Raw genomic sequence first — 16,593 nt, forward strand, 5'->3', positions numbered from 1 at the left:
ACTTATCCTTAATGTCACCTAAATGTTTACCTAAGCAGAAATCCAGGTTTACGATGGAAATGGGATTTAAAATATTTGGGTTATACACTGTAAATTATTCCTGGTATATAACCCCTCCCAGTCCAGCAGGCTCCCAGTTCTTTTTAGTGTCCTTATATGATGGCCCTAGTCATGTTTTCCGATACTACAAAGATGAGAGGTGGAAGTTTTGACAAAGCTGCCTCGACCAAGATGACTGTCCCCACACAGGGAAGAGCAAGGCATGGTAAGTCATTATTGGGAAAAATGTCAGCTGCAGGGAGCCTAGAGGTAATACTGGTGACTAATAGGGATGCACTAAGGTTCAGCGAAACCCAATTTAGCCTGAGCCCTCAGAAAGCTGTTATATGATAACAGGCCACCGACCCAATCAGTTGCAGCCAGGAATTTCCCCACCTACATGTAACAAGGGGGAAAGGATGTTGGCTGCTGTCACTATCCAAATATGGCTTAGTGGCCATATTAGGTCAATGATGTCCCCAGCACATCCATTCCTTTGTTACGTGCAGCTGCAAGGCAGGGGATTCCCTGGTAACAGCTTCCCACAGTTTCAGGCTAAACTAGGTTTTGCTCAAGCCTTAGCTCATCACTCGTGACTAGTCCTTTGCCCTTTGCTTATCTTTTTTGGCATAGCTTCCACAGTTAGTTAGTAAACCACATTCTGAAAAGGACTAGGATATGAAATTAAAATCTTAAGACTAGCCAATGTTATAATAGGAAACAGTACTCCCTCAGAATTCCCTTACACTTGCTGCACCCTTTGTGAAACTTTCAACCAATGTGTAATGTATGCTGCAGTAAACCAAAGAACTTTGTTGAACTATCTGTAATTCTGCTTCAGTCTCTGAGAGTACTCTGGGGAAAGACAGTGGTCCAATTATGTGAGAAGGATATGTCTTCTAGGATGTCCTGTCCTGTCTACAACTGTTGCCATGGTTTACCCAGTATTAAAATTCTGGTAGCTACATCACTTTTAAAATAATCATGTGACAAAATGTTGGCAATTCATACTGATTGTATGTTGAAAAAGACAATGAAATACTTTAAAGTGGAACTTCACTCTACGAATCAACATTGATTATATTTAATCCTCATGCTGCTAGCATTAGTAAATAGATAGGAAAGTATATCATATTTTAAATCTTTTGTTTACATTTCTTCAGTGACTTCCTGGTTTCTTGTGGGGAGGAGAGGAGGAGGGGTTTTCTTAGCTAAACACACTCTCCTGCATGCCTGAGTCAAGGGCAGATGGATTCTAGGGAGTAAATGCTACATGAATCATTTGCCCTACTCAAGTTTGCCACAGCCAGAAATGCTAGGAGGTTGTTTTTTAAAGTGATTTCTCAATAAAATAAAACAGAGAGATATGGGTGGATGGGGAAGTTTGCTTTGAATTTTAAAAATGAATTAAATAGTGTTTCTGGTTTGTGGTGCTCAGATGCATTAAAGATCTGCTTTGAACTTAAAAAACTGTTTAAAATGATCAAGATTCAGAGGCATACACAGTGTAAATTTTGTGCAAATCTTTACTTTTCCTTGTTCGGTGGAGGGCTTTTAGGTTGATTTTAACCTTTCTTACCATAACATGTCTGCTTATATTTTCTTGTTACTTTTCCTGTATAAGACAATTCGGCCAATTTGGCTCTGACTTCCCATGTATTCCTTTTGATCAATAAAGCTGTCCATTACCTTGGATAATAATACAGAAGCTTAGTAGGCAAATGGGAAAGGAGCTAAACTCATATTTTACAATAAAAGTCAAAGTTGCATACAACTTCAGCTCCCTATATTTCTGAAGCTACCAATCATTTAGACATCAATCAAATTACATATATACAAAAGCCTGTGCTATTAAAAACTCTTTCTGTGGCAAAAATAAACTAGAACTAGACGAAGGCGCGCTTCCCTATGCACCAAAATGCTACTTAACTAAAACTTAACCTTTATTGCAACTATAAAATGTATGTAATTGATCATAACAGGTATACCTATAGGATGAAGTCAATGCCATTAACATCTACCAAGTTTAGGTGGTGAACTTATTTTATTATATACATATAGACAATACAAGGGTTATAATCACCTCCTACATTCAATATAAAGGCTCCAGACTGTTTAGAGTATATATAAACTCAAGGTCTACTCACCAACTGGTATAAAGAGATGGGGGTATATCTGTCTCTCCTCCCATCTATTGGCCACATATAAAAATGAGATTAACAGAAAAAGAGAAAGTATACTAGTAAACATACAAAAGTATGTAGACAGCTTGAAGGTAATGTGTTACCATAATCCCGAAATAGGTTTTGAAGCAAAAACCCCCTTCATTGTGGGACTTTAAGGGTAACAATAAATTGTCTTTAGAGAAAAATATTTTTTCCTAAAATACTTTATTTAGAAATTTTTGATGTAAATTCTTATGAAAAATAGTCACTTTTAACAAGTATTCCATACAATATTAAAACATATAACCATATATGATTGGTACATCACACACATAAGTACATCGTGAACATAGTACTGCTTAAGGAGTGGTGTAAAGTCCAACACGTTTCGAAAATATATTAATTACAAAGATCTTCCTCAGGGAATTTGAATCCACTCCTGGAAAAGCATAACAAAATGTAAGTTACAAGTCCATCAAGAGACCTACATATATAAACATTTACAATTGTACATAAAAATATGCATTTGCGACACCTTCTCCCTAGGATGTTGGTTGGGGATCTATCCCGGGAAACCCCTACCCCTTTCTTCCCCTGTATCCCCTCGAAGGAAACCCCCAGTCCAGTCATACCACATACCTGCAAAGCATGCACCCTGTTGAATTTCTCCCCTTGGAGTACACCTATTATTCCAGATCAGAAAGCTAGAGCTAGTATACTAGTAAATGCTGTCTTACTGAAGAAGATGTTGGCTGTCTTCCACCCTATGAAATTATCTATCTCGCAGATATGTAATACGAGTACACTCATCCATGTGGACACAATTAACCACTGATAGGCGAGACCCATATATCACCATATCCACAAAAAAGCTTCTCTCCTAATCAAGACTGCATTGATACAAGCCATATCTCACCCCACAGAAAAGAAAAATGGTGTGGAGAGGGAAAATACCTGTTATGATCAACTACATACCTTTTATGATTTACAATAAAGGTTAGGCTTTATTTAAGTGACCTTTTGGTGCGTAGGGAAATGCACCCTCATCTAGTTCTAGTTTAATCATTTAGACATGCAGGTTTTGCTAAAGATAACCAGTGCTTATGCAGTATATATTTTATTATATGAAATATATTTTATTACAATCTCATATTTTAATTTAAACATGTTTATTGGAATGAATGAGATTTTAAAGCCAATCTTCCTGCCCATTTCAAGATGTTGATGGCAAGGATGTTGCTATTTGACAAAAGACAAAACATAATTTAGAGCCCATTCAGACAGGGGCGACACGACTTGCTGGGGCGACCTGTGAACCTCGGCGCGACTTGCACGGACATATAATTGAAGTCAATGCAAGTCACCTCCAGGTCGCCCCAAAGTAGTACAGGACCCTTTTTCTAAGTCGGAGCGACTTGTGTCGCTCCTATTAGAACGGGTCCTGTGCTAATCAATGGCAGGCGACCGACCGTGACTTGTCAGGCGACCAAGTCGCCTGACAAGTCGCGCAAGTGTGAATGGACCCTTAGTGAAATGCCCTTATCAAAATACATATTTGCTCTATACAATTTCATCTGTTACTTTTCTAAATATATAGTCAAAAAGGTAAAACATGCACTTAGGAAAAATATTTTTCAAACCTCCACAAAACTAACCATATACTGTACATTGTCATAATGGAAGGATTGTGATTGGTTTGATCTTGGAAAGTGGATATTGGGATTGAATGTAGTCAATAGCCAGTGGAATGGATTTAAAGAGGTTCACTGATCTCTATCCATGGCCTGTCAATATTACTACACATGATGAGAAAACGGAATGTGTTATAATATTCTAAGGGCACATAAGTGTTGGTAGGAAGGTGGGTAATGGAATTTTGGTTTAATCCAGCCTTTTCAACCATACTGGAGTCATTATCAGTAACAAGTTCCAAGGAATCATATGATATGAGAGGAGGAGAAAATGACAACCAGCTCTGGCTATTATGACAGCTAACAGTGCCTTCCTTTGTATTACACAAACTCTATGTCCTAGGTGATACAGACTGGCTGGGTAGCATTATTCAATCTAGATAAATTGTTTCATGTACATCATAACAGGACAGATACTATTCAACTTTCTTTCAATCTAAGCAAGCATTATCTGTAATCATTGTTTCTACTCCAGTCTTCTGTATATAGCATGCCAAGCTCTATTCTGTATTCACAGCATCAGTATTTTCATCATCTCCCTTCTTCCGCTAAGTGTGTTGAGGAGAAACATGATTTATACTTGAATAGAACTAAAATACATATATTTTTATAGCATAGAAATCTAAGTCATAGAATAGAAATCTTCTCATTTGCCGTCTAAATAATACTGCTGCAGTATTGCAGCTATTTAAAAATGAACTTTGGTTCCAGGTCTTGATGAGCATTTCATGAAAAAGAAAATAGGGAGACATTTTCATGCTGTTACAACGTAGGTATTACAACATGAAGCTGAAATGGATCCTAGAGAAACAGATGGAAAAGGCAATCTATGCACTTCAAAGAAATGTACATAGGAAAAGCAAATCGCAACACATCCAAATTAGCTGATTAGAGAAATGCAGCAAGAAGTTGGTGCCCATTAAACCTGACACTAACACTCAATAACACCTGATAAATCAATACTACTTTGAAATGATCATGGCTAAAATGTTTCAACTTATGTTTAAAACCTCAGCTGATTTTTGTATTGAATTCCAATTATTATCTTCTCAGAAATATACTTTTCTGTGCATTTTCTTGGCTGTCCAAGTAATTGTATGTCCCTAGGATGTCAATGATAGAAACTTTACAAAGGATGAACAATGTCAGAAATAGATAAATTAAGCAAAGCTGACATCCCAACTTCAGTGCATACCCTCAAACTATAGAAATATTCTTTGAAAATATGCAAGTCATATGCTAAACCTTCATATGGATCTGTGTGTATATATATATATATATATGGTTCCTGCGCTATCGTGAATAATTAATCTGTCCTTAATGCTGCACCACAGTTACTGATCCTATAAAACAGTATATACAGTGAAAATATGGGGGTGATGGTGCGCTTCAAGGATGATTTAACAATTAATAAGAATAAAATAAAATTAAAAGTGCTGGCTAGTGTTGATATCTGAACTTGATTAATTCCTATCAGGTGATCAAATAGAATGTGTGTGAAAATATATGAATATGCTTCAATACATGCTTATCCTAAAAAACATATAAAACATATAAAACAACGTGTCCAAATCTATATTCAAAAGTGCTCAGTGCTTGCAGTGATGTGACTTCTACAAATAGACAACTTAAACGAAAAACCGATTGTTGCCCAATAAGGTGCTTATTCAAACTCTATAAAATGTCCCATATACAAAATCTTTAATCCAGAGTGTAGCGATTCAAAAGTGCATTTGTAAAAAATAATTGGTGTGACTTGTTTCCTTCACCTCGTGCCACTTCTATGTGCTCTAAATGCTCACCTCCAATCAGAGGGTTAAACGCCTGTGTATAGTGCCTTTTATCCAGCGTGGTGTCTTATGGCTCCTGGATCCTTCCTCGGATATCCTGAGTCTGTTCTCGGTCCCTGGCTTATGTGTGGGGTTCCTTGTACAACAGCTCTTTCTAGTGCGGACTTCTTCTCCGATGGTTCTATCTCGAGGGCTCATTAAACAAATAGGGCCATCATGGTGCAGTATTAAAAGCTTTTTTATTTAGAATAAAGTAGTAAACTTACAAATTTCCTGCTTGTTTCCAGCGAAAAAATGTGCAAACAGCGCTATGGGGACTCCGTCCCGTCCGATACGTCACTTCCGGTCTGTTGGGTACCTCCTACGCGTTACGTCACGGAGTCAGTTCTTCATATGGATCTACCTTATGAGCTAAGAAGTGGGACGATTTAGGGGGCATTTTTCTACTGATCTAGTAAAATTTTTTGATCAAACTAGACATGTTAGATTACATCAAATTGGACATGCTCATGACTAATACTCTTGTTATCATGTAATCTAAAACACTCTAAGTTAACCTAATATGCAGAAAATACAGATATACAGTACAAAAAAACAGGAATATTTTCATGGACAAAAGATTTCCAGGAACAAAATGTCAAAAGTAGTATCTGTAGAAAAAGTACACGTATTCTGGATGTGTAACTGTATCTCAAACTTTCTGATACCAAGTGTTCTACTTCATGGAGATTAATTTAGATTTCAGGGGACCCAAAACTGAAGTTGGTCTGCTCAGCTTGGTAGAAAATCTAGAACTGTCTTCCAATAACCATAATATCCTAATTCACTTTTTACTGTTCTATGCAAGAAAATATATTGTTTTAATTTAGAACTTTAGTGCTTGCTCCCAAACATTCTATAAGATCTGTCAACCATGGATAGATGCACTTGGTGACCTGACCTGGCAGTTTGACAATGGGAGCAGATCCCACCCCTACCTGGAAAACTGTTAACTTGTCCCTTAATGAGTAAATATCTTGTTTTGCCTACTAATTGTAAATAGGGATGATAGAACTTTTGAAAAGTTTGGTTCGACCAGAACACCCGAACCTCCCAAAAGTTCGGCCCGGATTTCAGAACCCCATTGAAATCAATGGGACCCGAACTTCGGTAATCAAAAAACAGCATTTTAAAGCCCTAAATAAATGCCCCTAAAAAGTGCCTAGGGTTCTGGGTCATGCCCCAAGGACTATTAATCACACAAAAAAAGTTCTTAAAAATTGTCATTTTTGATAGAGAGCCAATTATTGAAAAAATAAAAAAAATAAAAAAATTCTTTGGATTTAGTATCTGGGGGGTCTAAAACGTGTACCTGTGAAGTTTCAGCTCTGTAGCATGTCCAGAACCATAAAAAAAAGATTGTTTGTATTTTGTCACTTATAGAACAGGTTAGTGGCTTCTCTCTTTTCACACCTTGCCGGTTTAGTAGCAAGCGTTTTTTTGGGCATTTTTTGGGGTCTTTTCAGGCAGGCATAACATCTGAACTTGTGTATTCGGGTATATATACACACATACTTATATGTATATATACACCTAGACATATATAGGTGTGATAGTAGCAGAAATAAATGCTTGCGCTAATGAAATCATTTACACGAATATGGCTCCGCTCCTATAACACCTATATATGTCTAAGTGTAAAATACATATAAGTATGTGTGTATATATACCACTATACACAAGTTAAGATGTTTTGCCTGCCTCCAAAGAACCCCAAAAAATGCCAAAAAAACGCTAGCGCCAGAAAAAAAACGCCCAGGTGTGTTGTTGCAGGCATTTTTTGGGGGTTTTGGAGGCAGGCAAAACATCTGAACTTGTGTATAGTGGTATATATACACACATACTTATATGTATTTTACACTTAGACATATATAGGTGTGATAGGAGCGTAACTATATTGGTGTTAATTATTTCATTAGCGCAAGCATATATTTCTGCTACTATCACACCTATATATGTCTAGGTGTATATATACATATAAGTTTGTGTGTATATATACCACTATACACAAGTTCAGATGTTTTGCCTGCCTCCAAAAACCCCAAAAAAATGCCTGCAACAACACACCTGGGCGCTTTTTTTTTTTTTGGCGCTAGCGGTTTTTTGGCATTTTTTGGTTTTTTTTGGAGGCAGGCAAAACATCTGAACTTGTGTATACGGGTATATATACACACATACTTATATGTATATATACACCTAGACATATATAGGTGTGATAGTAGCAGAAATATATGCTTGCGCTAATGAAATAATTAACACCAATATAGTTATGCTCCTATCACACCTATATATGTCTAAGTGTAAAATACATATAAGTATGTGTGTATAGATACCACTATACACAAGTTCAGATGTTTTGCCTGCCTCCAAAAACCCAAAAAAAATGCCTGCAACAACACACCTGGGCGTTTTTTTTTTTGGCGCTAGCGTTTTTTTGGCATTTTTTTGGGTTCTTTGGAGGCAGGCAAAACATCTGAACTTGTGTATAGTGGTATATATACACACATACTTATATGTATTTTACACTTAGACATATATAGGTGTGATAGGAGCGTAACTATATTGGTGTTAATTATTTCATTAGCGCAAGTAGTGTTTTCTGCTCCTTTCACACCTATATATGTGCAGGTGTATATATACATACATGGGTGTGTATATATACCCCCTATACACATGTTCAGATGTCATGCCTGACTCCAAACATGTGCTCAAAAAATCCCTATAGACGCCTGCAGCCAAAAAGAATGCTGACGGGGCGAAGCCATATTACTGCAGCGAAAGTGACTTCAGAGAAACTAGCTTTTCTCTATAGCGGTCACCCTGATATGGAAGGGTTTGGTCACCCAGCCATAGCAGTCACTGTCAGTTCACCCTACACTACACTACACTACGGTCACCCTGGCACTTAACACTTTCCCTACAGATACTGAATAAATAAAGCTTACTAAAGTGTAAAAGAGCACCCTAACTACACTACATATCCCTTTCCTCACACTAATAAATGCTAAATGACACTTTGTAGCAGAAGTCCACGAACTGCTTCCACTCTCTTCCATGTCCCTGTATAACAATGCTAGGAATTTGGCGTGGGCTATCTTATATACTGGGGGGCGTATTCACTAATGATTGGTCTATGGACCCCCTAGTCACTCCAATCACATTCCTAGCATTCTCCTGCCCCCTCAATTGGCTTTTGCTAATGGTTCTGGTCCAATCATGGGCTTTTAAAGCCCATTTCCTGTCCCATTGCATTTTGGTCGGTTCTGGTTGCCGAATTCCGAACTTTTTGGGCAAAAAGTTCTAAATTCGGCTGAACCTCGAACCGCCAATGTTCGGGTCGAACCGATGGTCGACCCGAACCGTTCGGTCATCCCTAATTGTAAATAGGTACATGATGATTGTATGAGTGTACTATTGTTTTTTTTTTTTGTAAATTAGCACACCTGTGAGTGTGTGGGTTGCCTACCAGCATTTATTTACAATTTGCATAAATAAATGCGTTCTTTTGTTTTAGTCATCTTTCACATCCCTCTATTAGACAAATAAGTTGGCTCTGATGCCCACATATTACATCTTCCGGTCAGGTTTGCACCTACACCCTCTAGTCGCATTGAATACCAAATACAAATTCTGCTTGGTGCACTGACAGGGCATCTAATCAAAACTACACTTTTAGATCTTTTGTGGAGTTCTGGTGGTAATCTGCACCTACAAATTCTGATCTGGTTCTGACCCAGTAAGTTTTGCTGACGTTCATCTGTTTTATTCTTGTCCCTCATTTAGCCTTGCACTTCTTCTGTCTGCTATCACCCCCATCAGTGTCAAGACTGCCTAAATGTTACTTGTCCAAAATTTTACTTGTTATGTTGACTTTGCCCATTATACACTATAATGTGCAATATATAAACATCTGTGGACACATTGTGGACACCCAACTATAGTGCCTTGTTGCAAATCCAAATAAAAAACAATGGGCAATACTTTGGAGTTGACCTTTGGCACTTTGTGACAATAATACAGTGGCTAAGTGGTTAGTGCCTCTGCCTAGCAGCACTAGGGTTGTTGGTTCCAATTCCAACAACAGCACTACCTGCTAGGTGTTTGCATGCTCTCCCTGTGCCTGTGTGGGTTTCCTCTCACACTCCAAAGACATTCTGGTAGGTTAATTAGCTCCTGTCTAAATTGGCCCTAGTATGTGTATGTATGAATGTGAGTTAGGGACCTTAGATTGTAAGCTCCTTGAGGGCAGGGATTGATGTGCATGTATATAGGTATATATATATATATATACACTATCTTACAAAAGTGAGTACACCCCTCACATTTTTGTAAATATTTTATTATATCTTTTCATGTGACAACACTGAAGAAATGGCACTTTGCTACAATGTACATTAGTGAGTGTACAGCTTGTATAACAGTGTAAATTTGCTGTCCCCTCAAAATAACTCAACACACAGCCATTAATGTCTAAACCGCTGACAACAAAAGTGAGTAGCCTAAGTGAAAATGTTCAAATTGGGTCCAATTAGCCATTTTCCCTCCCCGGTGTCATGTGACCTGTTAATGTTACAAGCTCTCAGGTGTGAATGGGAGGCAGGTGTGTTAAATTTGGTGTTATCACTCTCACTCTCTCATACTGGTTACTGGAAGTTTAACATGGCACCTCATAGCAAAGAACTCTCTGAGGAACTGAAGAAAAGAATTGTTGCTCTACAAAAAGATAGCCTAGGCTATAAGAAGTTTGCCAAGACCCTGAAATTGAGCTGCAGCATGGTTGCCAAGACCATACAGTGGTTTAACAGGACAGGTTCCACTCAGAACAGGCCACGCCATGGTCGACCAAAGAAGTTGAGTATACGTGCTCAAAGCCATATCCAGAGGTTGTCTTTGGGAAAGAGAAGTATGAGGGCTTCCAGCATTGCTGCAGAGATTAAAGGAGTGGGGGGTCAGCCTGTCAGTGCTCTTACCATACGCCGCACACTGCATCAAATTGGTCTGCATGGCTGTCTTCCCAGAAGGAAACCTAAAGATGATGCACAAGAAAGCCCGCAAACAGTTTTCTGAAGACAAGCAGACTAAGAACATAGATTATTGTAACCATGTCCTGTGGTCTGATGAGACTAGGATAAATGTATTTGGTTCAGATGGTGCCAAGCGTGTGTGGCAGCAACCAGGTGAGGAGTACAAAGACAAGTGTGTCTTGGATACAGTCAAGCATGGTGGTGGGAGTGTCATGGTCTGGGGCTGCATGAGTGCTGCCGCCACTGGGGAGTTACAGTTCAGTTGAGGGAACCATGAATGCCAACATGTACTTTGACATACTGAAGCAGAGCATGATCCCCTCCCTTCAGAGACTGGACCACAGGGCAGTATTCCAATATGATAACGACCCCAAACACACCTCCAAGATGACCACTGCCTTGCTAAAGAAGCAGAGGATAAAGGTGATGGACTGGCTAAGCATGTCTCCAGAACTAAACCCTATTGAGCATCTGTAGAGGAGCGCAAGGCCTCTAACATCCACCAGCTCTGTGATGTCATCATGGAGGAATGGAAGTGGCAACCTATGAAGCTCTGGTGAACTCCATGTCCAAGAGGGTTAAGGCAATGCTGGAAAATAATGGTGGCCACAAAAAATATTGACACTTTGGGCCCAATTTGGACTTTTTCACTTAGGGGTGTACTCACTTTTGTTGCCAGTGGTTTAGACATTATTGGCTGTGAGTTGAGTTTTGAGGGGGACAGCAAATTTACACTGTTATACAACATTCACTACTTTATATTGTAGCAAAGTGTAATTTCTTCAGTGTTGTCACATGAAAAGGTATAATAACATATTTACAAAAATGTGAGAGATGTACTCACTTTTGTGAGATACTGTATATATATATATATATATATATATATATATATATATATATATATATATATGTGAGTGCAAAGCACTGCATACATTGATGGCACTTCTTACTGTAAGTACCTGTAATAAATTCTTCTGGGAATGCCTCCCACAAGCTTTTGGAGTGTGTCTGTGGGGAATTGTGCACATTTAGAAAAAATAGAATTTGTGAGGTTAGGTACTGATGTTGGATGAGAAGACCTGCCTCACAATCACAGTCCAAGTCATTCCAATGGTGTCAGATAGGGTTGAGGGCAGAGCCTTGTGTAGGCAAAATTCTTCCACACAAAGCATGTTTTTTTTTTTTGTTCTGGCTGGATGGGCTACATACTTAAAACACAGTTGCCATAATAAAGTTGGAAACACACAATTGTTCAAAATGTTTTTTTGTATGCTGTAGCAAAAACAGTCCCCTTCACTGGAAACACCTGAATTCAGTAATCATCCAGCATCATCTAGCTAGCCCTTTCTCCCTAGCTGAGCCATTCCTGGCTCATTGCTTTCATTCATTGGATCTCAGTTCTCCAATAATGGAAGCTCATCTAGAGTTATATCCACCCATCAAGGCATTTTGATCTTTGCATAAATCCTCAAAAGAGCCAGCCTCCTGTTTGCATCAAGGCTGAGGGCTCTTGGGAGGAATGCTAAGGCAAAGTGCAGTGATGTTTTCAGAAAGCTTTGAGCAGCACCCTGCTGACCCAACCAAACCAGCCATGATCTGCCTGCATTAAATATTAAAGTATAGAGACCCAGTCTCTTAGGGTTAGGGTTGCTTATTGCCGGTACAGACACAGGGGATGGTTTTGACACAGGAAATGGGTCATGGACCCACCAAAGGTCAAAGGACAGGAGGTGTGGACTCGGAGGTCAAAGGTCAGGAGTTTTTGGCTCAGAGGTCAAAGGTCATAGCTCCACCTAGTGCTGGACAACGGGATTTCACCCATGGATGAGTATACAACGCCCTTTATTATATACTGACTGCTTTGGATATGAGGAACATTTTCAGCTTTGTACTGCTCAGTGCGTGAAGTGCGAGGGAGGTATATTAATACAGTCTACTGATCTCTATATGCTCACTATGAAAAGTGGTTTTAATATAGCATCCTATAGACCACACACGCAAATAATTTCAACTCTTTTCTTGCACTAACGGATGATATTTCTGCACTGCTTGATTTGTTCCAACTGCATCAAAAGTACCTCATTCCACCCATGTGTTTTGAATCTTTGCTTGAGTTTCTACTAGGAGACTTTCAATACATATATTTTCCCATCTGAACTCATGAGAACGGTCCATCAAGGGAGACTTCAATATATATTTATATACCAGCCTTCTATCCTCTATTGTCTTTAATTAACAGTTATACATACATATATATATGTACATTTACATGTGCATTTGTTCATGTGGCCAACATGATACCACAAATGGAGGGGAAAGGGTACAAATTTGGATGATTTTATTCATTTGTGTGTGTTGTGGTTTGTCTGTTGATGTGATTTTTCATCATGCCAGTTTTTTGCTAAATGTTTTTGCATTTTTTTTGCAATAAATGGTTGAATTCCATCCCAGTGGTTTTATTTGGAAGGGGTGGTTGAAGTAAATAAAACCAGTTCTTTCTTTCATTTCATTTTTCCATTTACAGCAGCTGCTCACCAACACAGGTGAGCCAGAGCTGAGCAATCACATGACCGCACCAAAGAAGAGTAGAAAAGGTATTCATTCTGATGACCATACAGGTAAATATGACTGCCCAGCGTTTGTTGTTTGCGTGTCCTCCCCTGGTGTGACATGGACCAGGGTCAAGGGCCAGACCAAGGGCCAAAGACATCAAGGCCAACATTGGTCAAAGGAGGGTCTGGAGCAAGTCTGTCGGCTGGAAGGTTGGCCATTTTTTGTGTTTGTAGCATGCCACGAAGTTTCCACATTTAAAGATCATGTTACTCACGCATCTCTTAGCTCCAACTATCCAAAGGCCGGTAGCTTGTAAAGCCCCCTCTGTGAACAGTCTTCCTTGATGTTTGACGTGGAAGTGATGATGTGATATGATCAAGTAAGCAATGTGGTGGTGACCAGGAACTATTAGAGGGTTTCTCTCATCTAATTCTAAGTTGGCTTGTCTTAGACGACCACCTACCCTCAATACTCCATTTTGATCAAGAAATGGGTCAAGTTTTCCCAGGGCACTGTCACTAGGGATTGGTTTTCTGTTCAAGATACAGTCGATTTCTTTAGCATACCCAAGAGTTCCTCTTATCAAGGGGTAGTGGGGCATCCCAGTCAGATGTTTCACGAATCAAGTCTCTAAGTAGGGCTTTACCTTGAATTGTAGCAGGTGCCGCAAATCCTAATGGGTCATATAGGCTATTGAATGTGGACAAGACACCTCTATGAGTAAAGGGCCTTTCTTCTCCATTTATTTGGAAGGTAAAGAAATCAGATTTCAAGTCCCAAAGTAGACCTAGACTGCGCCGTACAGGTAAAGAGTCTGTACCTAGATCTAAGTCCTTTAGATCATTAGAATGGTCTTGAACGGGGAAAAGCTTCCATTACCTCTTTGCGGTTGGAAGCAATCTTGTGAAGCCTGAGATTAGAACAAGCGAGCGTTTCCTGTGCTCTTTTAAGAAGACAGATTGCAAACTCGCTGGAAGGTAAGGATTTTAAACAGTCATCTACATAAAAGTCTTTCTCTACGGATTGTCTTGCATCTGAGCCATAATCAAGTTCACCTTCTTGGGCGTAATGTCCATAGATAGCGACTGCAGGTGAAGGGCTATTGCCAAAGATGTGTACCCTCATGCGATACTCTGAGATGTCTTTGGAAGGGTCATTGTCTCTGAACCAAAGGACTGTGCACCCTAAATGGTCTTGGTCACTGTCGCAGGCAAAGTTGTCACTAGTGGGGCTTGTGAAGGGACAAGACGAGTGAGTGGTGGACATTTTTCAGTTGTTGCAGCATGCTGCTCTTTCAGTTTATAAAAATGGTGTTCTGGACTTTTCGGCAGGAACCTCCTCCACCTCCTGTTGATTATCTTCTGTCAGCCATTGTTTTGCCTTAGCCAATACATCATCAGAAGACAAAGCATGGTTCTTGTATTGAGGATTCAAAAGACTTGCAAGCACAACATTTTTAATCTCTTCATGCTTTTCAAAACATATATCAATCAAATTCATATCAGATTTTAACATCCAACATAAGGAGGTTGAACACATTTTCCGTAACAACTGGAATATCCTACAGATGGATAAATTCATTGGCAAAGTAATTCCGGAGAAACCGGTTTTTATTTACCGAAAAGCTCCCAGTTTCGGAGATAGACTGGTTAAGAAGGTGTTAGACCCACCTGTAAGACCAAGGTTTTTTTGGGACAACAGGGTGGGCTTCTACGCATGTAGACACTGTAAGGCTTGTAGGCAGGTCAACGTTCATTTGAGGGGCCACACGTCCTTTACATCAACGGCCAATGGGCGCTCTTTTGAGATCCAAGATCTGATCACCTGCAGATCGACACATGTAGTATATGGCCTCCAGTGTCCCTGTGGGTTGATATATATCGGTCGGACTAAGAGGACTTTGGGCAAAAGGGTCTCGGAACACATAGGGAATATCCAAAAGGGTTATAAATACCATAGTGTTCCTTTACACTTTAAGTACCATCATAACAAGGACCCTTCTGGGTTGCGATTCTGGGGGATCGAGAAGGTGGACCAAGTATGGAGGGGCTCCAATCGGGTTAGGGAGCTCTCAAAAAGAGAAACCTTCTGGATCTACCAGACCAACGCTTTAGTCCCTAATGGTATGAACGTTGAGCTTGATATCAACTGCTTCATTAGCGATTACTAGCTGAGATGGGACCAAGGTAGGATGTGTCTTGATCAAGTGATAGTGGTCTATCCATTGGTTTCTATCCTAGTAGCACTGAATCATAGTATGTATGTCTAGATTTCGTAGGTACTTGGGGCTGGTGGTTTCACCTGATTTTTTACTTGAATTTGTATCTGGATTTTATCTGATTTTTATTGAATTTTAGTGAGATTCATTTGGTTTTTTACGTGATTATATCTGGTTTATTTGAAATGTATCCGAATTCTTACCAGATTTCTTATTCCATTTTATTTTATTGAGGTTGAATGATGTCGAATACAGTTCGATTTTATTCAGACTTGCTGCTATTCTGTATTTATATGATTTTATCAAGTTTTATAAGATGTTATGATGATACGAATACATAGCCATTGTGGCCACCGAGATGGCCTACATAGATGGGTGGTTTTATTTCAATTTGCGTGTAATAATCTGAGTTGATTGGCGATATTTAAGGATCTGGGTAGTTTGTCTACCATGGTTGGGGTTCAATATATTAGCCATATTGTAACATTCGTAACTTAAAGCCGGATATAGATATTCTCTGTCGCCATAACATGCTCCTTCCATTGGTGGTAGAAAAAGTGAGACCGCACTCCGGTTGATAGTTTGGTTGAAATCAAAAAATCGTTTCCTTTATTCCTCAAGTAAAAGCAAATAGACAGACAGTGTACAAGCAGACGTATAGGTTGTGCACATATGTTTTTACTCTTTTGTAAATGCTTGTTAAAATTCTCTATTACTTTTCCCTATTGGGATCCTATGTGTAATTAAAATGTCCTCACTGCGCCATTGCAAACAGTTCGGCATAATCATCTATCCAAGTGGTTCAACATGTGTGTATCATACCACTTGATTGATGTTAATTGATTGATTTTCTTACAAATACTCGGCCGACCCTTGCAATCTCACACTGTGGTTATGAGTAAGCGACTGGGAATGCCGTGAAACGCGTCAACCTATACGACTGCTTGTACACTGTCTGTCTATTTGCTTTTACTTGAGGGATAAAGGAAACAATTTTTTGATTTCAACCAAACTATCAACCGGAGTGCGGTCTCACTTTTTCTACTTTCACATGTTCCTGGACTACGGATCCGA

The sequence above is a fragment of the Pelophylax lessonae genome (assembly GCF_965119305.1).
Source record: "Pelophylax lessonae genome assembly, chromosome: 2".
Lineage (NCBI taxonomy): Eukaryota > Metazoa > Chordata > Amphibia > Anura > Ranidae > Pelophylax > Pelophylax lessonae.